The 7795-nt window shown below is 37.2% G+C and overlaps 1 protein-coding gene across 1 annotated transcript in view; it reads right to left on the bottom strand.

Annotated features, from left to right (window-relative positions):
* Positions 1 to 6621, bottom strand: part of FRY (FRY microtubule binding protein) — a 196376-nt gene extending 189755 nt beyond the window's left edge. The window contains exon 1 of the mRNA XM_077173815.1: positions 6593 to 6621. The gene's annotated coding sequence lies outside the window, so the exon portion shown is untranslated. The remainder of the gene's footprint in view (positions 1 to 6592) is intronic.
* Positions 6622 to 7795: the final 1174 nt, after the last annotated feature.

Raw genomic sequence — 7795 nt, forward strand, 5'->3', positions numbered from 1 at the left:
AGGGTGAAAAATAATAAGGGCATCTAAATAACCTGAGATTCCCTTGGTTCCTACACAGATTGGAAGCACATGGAGAAATGGGTGAAGTTCAGATCACACTTCAGCAGAAATGAGATTTCCAGATATGTTTCTCTAGTCTAACAAGCAGGACACATCCTTCATGGGGAAGAATACAGCACAAGCACACAAAAACCAAGAGATCAGTGTAAACCAGGGTCTGACCAACTGCTTGCAGAAGGCTGCAGAGCTTCTCCTGCTAGCTAAGGACAGGCTTTTGGAAGGTTCTGGGACTCATATGAATTAAATCACAAAGCCTACTTTCAGTCTGAGAGGCTATTCTTCCATACCTGTTTTTCAGTCCATGGATAGAGCCATTGATTTAGGGCTGGGAATGACCTCTGCCTCTCCACTAAATATACTGAATAGTGGCAAGGGTAAAGTTAGCTTTTGGGAGTGCCTGTCCCACAATCATAGGATTATTCCTCCTTCTATGGGAGAAGATGCTTCAACTCATCTATTTCAATGTTGATATTTCCTTCTTTTGAGAAAAACTGGGTTTTTATGAAGCTAGTTCAGCTTCAACATTCAGGTGCCTTTATTGATAAGGCTGAGAAATTCCTTGCTTTAAGATGGGTTTTTAAAATACAAGAATTTGTAGATGGTGATTAACTCATTGGGCAAAATTCTGTTCTATAAATTTACACAACTGACCTCTTGAAGCCTCACAATATATGTTTTTCCTTTTTTTTTTCCCTCTCCAGACTTTCAAAAATTTCACAGGCCTCTCTTTTTAACTGTTTTCCTTATTTATACCTCTTTGTTAAGTCAAAATATTAAGGCACTGGATACAGTATTTTGGTAGCACCATATTGTAGCATCACAGCAGCTAAGCTGAAGAAGCTTCCTAAATTGCCCCTTAATTTTCCTTCAAGTTGCTACTCTGAACAGTTTTGTATTTGCAACCTATCTATGCCCAGTTACCTGCCATGAAACAGCATTAAGAATATATTTTGTTCTACCATGAGCACTTCACTGGGCAATTCACATATGACTATCGGGCTGTAATATTGATCTAACTTGATTATTAACTAATATCTCACCAATTTTAGACCCCCTGAAAAATAGTAGATCTGCTGAGGATACTTACCAAGTGAAAATTTTACATCATCCAAATGCTTAAAAACAGTATGAAAAAGCTATGAAACTGTAGAATTCTCAACTCTCCCACAGAGCCAAAAATCTCAATTATCAACTATAAGTGAAGATTTGAAATATGGGGTTTTTAAAACTACTGTATATAGTCTTTAAGGTATACAAGGTAAATTTAAAGAAGAGAAGTAGCAATTAAAATGTCTTAGAAACATCCAACATATCCACAGCTAGCTTAAGGAGGCCATAATACTTTCAGAGAAGTAAGATGCCTGTCAGTCACAGAAGATTCAGACCTACGACTCATGATATTCTGAGGCCTCTTTTACACTGCTTTTCCTTTCCTTGCGGAACATCAGGATACTGTGGTATATACAAAGAAAGGAGACTGCATTTCCCCCACCTAGCTGCACATATTCAAAGATCAAGTTGCCAAAGTGTAAACCCCATCTGTAGTCAACAGAGAGACAGGGATGCACCTCTGCAAGGCAGAATTCGTCTCCTCTGCCTGAGGAGAGTGGAAATTGTCTTTCCTCCTTAACTGCAGCCTTTTATGAGACTTAGAGATGCTTACCCTTTGAATTCTCACACAGGTTAGATGAGAGGAATGCCACACCAAGACCTTCTACACTACAGTAAATGTGAGTGAAGGACAATACACTAAGAAAGAATTTTCTTCCACCAGCAGAGCTACTCTCTGCTGGGGAAAGCTCAGAAGTGAGCACAGAGTTGCCAAGACTGATAATTTTTTTCTGCCCTAAGCAGAGGATGGAGCAGGGCTTCATCTCTCATGACTTTCTTTTCCTAATTTGTTCATACAATTCCAAAGCTTTATGTATCGTTATTTTAATTGCGAACGGCAAACTAATGAGCAGAACTTTCTTTGATGGTCAGAATGCCATATAAAGAGATGCATGGAATGAAAGTAAACAATTCAAAGGGATTTTATCTTCCAGTGTCTAAGACAATGCTGAAGAAACTGTAAAAAAATAGAATATGAGATTCTTACAGCATTTTTCACTGCAATTTTGGATTATTCTGTTTAGGCATCAAAATTATTTGAAATTGGAAACTGAAAACTTTCTATCTTATGATGTAACTCTAAATAATGGCACCACTAGGTTGAAAATATTCTCCTGTCAAATCCTTTTAAGGTGTCTAGCAGCAGATTTCTGCTGCTAGTAGTTTGAAATTGCACCAAAATTGGCAATCGTGATTTACTATTGAACATCAACCCCCACATTATCAATGTGTGTGTGTGCATATCTGTGTGAAAGTATGTACAAAAATACCCTGGAAAATAAATCCATGTCTGCAGCCTAAGCGAAAATTTTTCAGCTTGCTTTCTGGAAACACAGAAAGTAGGTCAGCACATATTCCAAAATAGCACATCAGCACTGAAAGAAAAAGTAGTATATCTGTACCTTTGGACTTTTTAGCTCATCTCTCTGCAGGGGGAAATGGAGGATAAAACCCTTTTTCTTATTCTACTATATGTATAAGAAAAACTTGCTTACACTTAAAAAGGCCCCCAAATAAGCCACCTACATGGGTAAAATGTTGTCTGTTTTAATCAAAGCAAAACAACATTGAGTGGAACCATTTAAGCTTTATCTAAATATAACCAAGGGAAAAGCCAGGATGTTTAAAATGTGTTTAAAATGTTGTACTGGATATGTATCACATCCTGTTCCTTGTACATCTTGTTCCTTGTATCAAAAACCTATTTGGTAAAATATTTACTTAGGAAATAACAGCATACTGTCTGTGATTTTGTAGTTCATCTAGTGAGGATTTTTTTTTTTAGTATTTGCAGTTGCAATAAGAATTGCTGTCTATCTGTGATATCTTTGATGCTAGACACACTCTTAAGAAAAATATTTTCTTTTATTTATTCCCCACCCACTCGCAATTTTAAGAAACCAGAAAGCTAAAGCAAAAACCAAATTACTTAAACACGCACACATCTTATAGCTATAGAGATTCTTAAGAATTCTTCTGGAATTAATATTGACAAACTCCTTTCCTGAACTATTAACAGTTCCATTACATGAAAGGAAAACCAAAATCCACTCTTAGGCAATATTAAATAATACTTATCAGTTGTAAAATATCACCTGATTCAGGTCAGTATCAATACTGTTGGCTTCAACATGATGCATGATGCTGATATGTTTCCCAGAAGAGATATCAAGCTAAACACTGATATATCTAATTAAGAAAAAATTATACTGCCTCCCTCAAATTCCAAGTGTCAGTCTTCATTTGGATCTCTGCACTAGATTAAAATGAATGCTTGAGAGGTACTGAGCATTAGTAGCACGACCTTTTAAGTTCAGTGATTTCTATGCAACCAGCAGGAATGCCTAGAAATAACAAAACAAGTCTATTTTTAGCTCTTCATTCTCTGGGGCTTTTTCTCTTGCTTATTTTTTTAACTACTGCTATGTTTGTGTTCCATCTCAATTCTTGGGCACTTAAGTCTAATTTATTTTCTTGTATCATTCAGAGCTGTTTAAATATCACATCCTCCAGTTTGTGAAGTATTATAACCCATGTATATATGTACATCATTTAGGCAGTTAGAGAATTGGATCTTCCACAGGGCCAGGCCTTCCAAGAAGGGAAATCAAAATGGAGAACAACTTCCTGAACCTACAGCTGCTGGGATCTGCACTTTTCTTTCACTCGGTAAACTGATGCTTGCTACCAGAACTTAAGTAAAAATCAGGACTTTCCTAGGTAACACAGACTTCACAAATAATTGAGTCAAGAAATTATGGAATTTTTAAAACTCTGATAAATGAAGCCAAAGTAGTAAAAAAAAATAAAATGGTTGAAGTTTTAAGCCCTGTGAGGTCTCTACCTTGCAAAATTTTAAAACTCTAGCCTAGCAAACAAAGTGCATAATTAAACACGATTAATTGCATTCCTAGATTACTGCCAGATAGCTTGTCACATGCCTTGCTGGGTATAAATGCACAGTTTTCATTTGTTACTTCTAAAAACCAAAGGCACAGAGCTAATTGAGATCAATCTACAGCTCAACACATATACTATTAAAATATCATTAGAGCAAATAAAACAAATAGCATAAATTTACAGTGAAGTATTAAAATAAATAAGGGAAAATAAGGCAGTTGTATTTATGAGTAGCAACAGATATTATCTCCCTTCTCCCTACCACTCTCTTGTTGAGGCCAGCACTGTCATCCTCCAAAACCTGAGAGATCTATGGGAAGATAATAGGTCACACATTGATCAGACTTCAGTACTGCTAATTTTTCTGACATGCAACCCGTGTGATTAAAAAAATAACACTGCCCTAGTTAAATGGTACTAAACCAGCTCCTCAGTTCCCTGGGAGTTTTTCTAAACTGTAGAAGAAATTTCACAACAGCTTGTTATGTCATTTGGTCTCATTTCCCTTTAGAAAATAAAAGCCCACAAATAGGTTTGCATATTCACATAGTTCCTTCTCTGAGTTCAAGGACACTTAAAAGACACCTGCTAATATGCCAAATTTGTATTCATTGGAGTGGGAAGCCTGCTGCCGTGAGATACCATTTCCACCCAGAAGCCATTAGCTTAACTGCTGAGAGGGGGTATCTTCTCAAACTGCTTCATGAAGGAGATACATAAGTATAACCAGTTCTTTGAAGGCACAGTAAAACAGGTAAACTAATCCTGAAGTGGTCAGATCTAATATTTTCTGAGCTTGTTTAAACCTGGAGGTCTTAGAATTACAGTTGCAAGGTAGTCTAGGAAACAGCTCCTGCATTTCCCAGCTTACCAGCCTGTTATTCCAAGAGCTGTACTTTTCCAGACCAGAGTCACCAGGCACCCCTTCCCTCCTGGCTCACGTGGTGCAATGATACGTGTTCAGTCTTGTGCCTGGAGCACTGGGGATTGTGCTCTGCACTCCTGGGGCTGCACTGCTCTACAAGAGGTAGATATCTCCCTTACACCCTTCAGAGACTGTCATGGGATTTTCCTATTATTCCAACGATGCACCAGGTTGAAAATGGACATGCTGCTGGGAAGATGTATCCCCAGCCCCACCTCTAGCCAAAGCAAACTTACAGTCTTGGCCAAATGGAGCCCTTTTCATGTCAGCTGTAAGATACACATCACAAATGTACAGAACAACTTATCTCTAGGCAATGAAAATAACCATCTTTGCAGTGATCATAAAGGTCCAGAACACATATCACACATTTACAGATCTCTGTGCTCTACAGCATAAATGCATCCTTTTACTTGTTTTGATTTGCACTGTCTTGGATAAAAACCACACTACATCAAAATAAAATAAGCACCGAATAATAAATGGCTTTATAATAATTGTCCCAATGCACTGAAAACCATAATCCATAAATCTAGGAAAGCTGAAACAAAAATATCTGTATTTAAGCAATCAACAAAGAAAATAACATAACTACGCCATTGAAAAGGCTGTGACCCTGTCAAGAGTCTTTACAGTACTGCTCTTTAAAAGCAAAAGAAAATATTTCACCCCCCATTGGAGTAGAACTGGGAGCACTATTGAAGTCAGCACTCCAGGAGAAATTCTGCTAACAATGTCACCTGATGTGGCTTATAGCCGATTACACAGCAAAATTAATTGTCTCCAAGATTTATGACAGAAGGACTAAATACAGCCTAACAGTCATTTAAAACTAATACAACCTTCTTTCTAGTAGGAAAAGAAAGGCTTTGTTTTGTTCAAGAGGACACTGATGTACTTATGTTGCTGTATATTTTTCCCCTGGCTCCTTGGTATATAAATGCATGGCAGCAATTGCAGCTATTTAATATCCTTTAATTAGTACATGTGCAAAATGCTTGTTCATCTGTTTTCCAGCAACGTATCGGCATTTACAAAACCAAATATAGAGACATAAAACAAGTGAGAAAAATTATATACAAATATAGACAACTCTTTGTTATAAGGAATTTCAGCCCCAGGAAGGCTTTAACTAAACACTTGCACTGTATCAGATTTGTTAAAAGCCACAAGTTTCTTTAGCTCCTGGTGATGGCTTGCCACTTTTCAACAACATTAAGACAAAGATTCTACAAATATCTGTAGTAAAGTACGCAGAGTCTCATGTCACATGTGATAAGTCTTAATATAGCTTTGTAATTAATTTTTAAAGTCAGGTCATAAGAACCCAAAACTTGTCATTGCCAAATATTTAAATTTATGCTCACAATCTTTTTTGGTAAGAACCACATATACATGAGCTTCCAAATACCAATCTATGTGTTTAATATTCTTCACACCTATGCAAAAGACTTTTAACTATTTACTAAAAATGTTAGAATAGTTGCCAAACCTATTCAATAAAGAAATGCATTAATACCTAGAATTTATTATCAGTCTTACCAGAAAAATCTCATGTAAATCCATTATGACTACATAATGAATGCAAAGTCTTACCTTTCCCTGAAGCAACAGTTTCCAGCAGTGATCTTTCTTAATGCTTTAATTCTGCAATGTAATCTTCATAAATAGTTTTCTGTTTCAGGCAGAGACGGGTTAACTGCAAGCAGTCTGGATGCTACCTTGATTGCTTCCTGGAGATCACTGTTTTGCTTTGTGAGCCATCACAACTACCTAGGAAAAATAAAAGCCAACCCTCAGTCACCTGGATAGTGTGAAATATTACTGCTCCCAGATTAAACCAAAGATATAAAACAAATCCATGTCTTAAAACATGATGTTAAGATTTGTATTTATCTATCAAACATTTCATAACAGATGCCATTAAAAGAACTATTGCATGCTTTCTTGCCAGGATTCATGTTCTTGGATAGAGACATAAAACAAGTGAGAAAAATTTATATACAAATGTCATACATTTTTTAAATTACAACTTGTCATTACACTGAATATATGAACTATAAACTAGACTTGAAAATAGACCTTTCTTTTTGAAGATTTTTGGTCAGAAGCTATAAGCAACAGCAAAAACTGAGTTATGCTGTAATTCCTTACGCAGAAGCAAACAGAATGGTGCCTATGGAAAAAAAAAAAGGGCTGGAAGTAGGAATGCACTTTGGTCTATTTGGTCCTGCTGCAAGGTCCCTATTACAACAGGAAACATTATATTCCTGTTTGGTGCAAATACAGGCATCTGGCTGCCAAAAGGCTCTGATGTTGAGACTACCACCTGCAAAACCACTGGCAGCAGATGCAGATACCACACTTGGGAGGGAGAGACTATCCCATGATGCGTGTGCCCAGAGGGGGAATTGCCAAGTCCAAGTTGAATCTTGTTACTGTGAAAGCAGTTTGAATATTCTCTGTGAGCTCAAGAAGCGATGATGCTATGTACATCTGTGACACGAGTAAGACACCTTGTTTGCTAACTTGAACATGAAGTGCAGTTACACAGGGCCTTGTCTGACCAAAGCACTGAATACCTCCAAGGACAGAGACACACTTCTCTGGAGAGTCACAGTGCTGTCAGGGCAGCCTTTTGAACAGTGTATCTCCACCTGCATACTCCAGATCCAGGGCAGCAAATAGGACAGTCCATCTCCCCCTCGACTTGTTCAGCCCCATGAAATGTTTGACAGAGCATGTAATTAAAAGATCTACTGAGCTGATATTAACAAATGATAATGAATAGTCGTCTAT

The sequence above is a fragment of the Agelaius phoeniceus genome, chromosome 2, assembly GCF_051311805.1.
Source record: "Agelaius phoeniceus isolate bAgePho1 chromosome 2, bAgePho1.hap1, whole genome shotgun sequence".
NCBI classification, from domain to species: Eukaryota; Metazoa; Chordata; class Aves; order Passeriformes; family Icteridae; genus Agelaius; species Agelaius phoeniceus.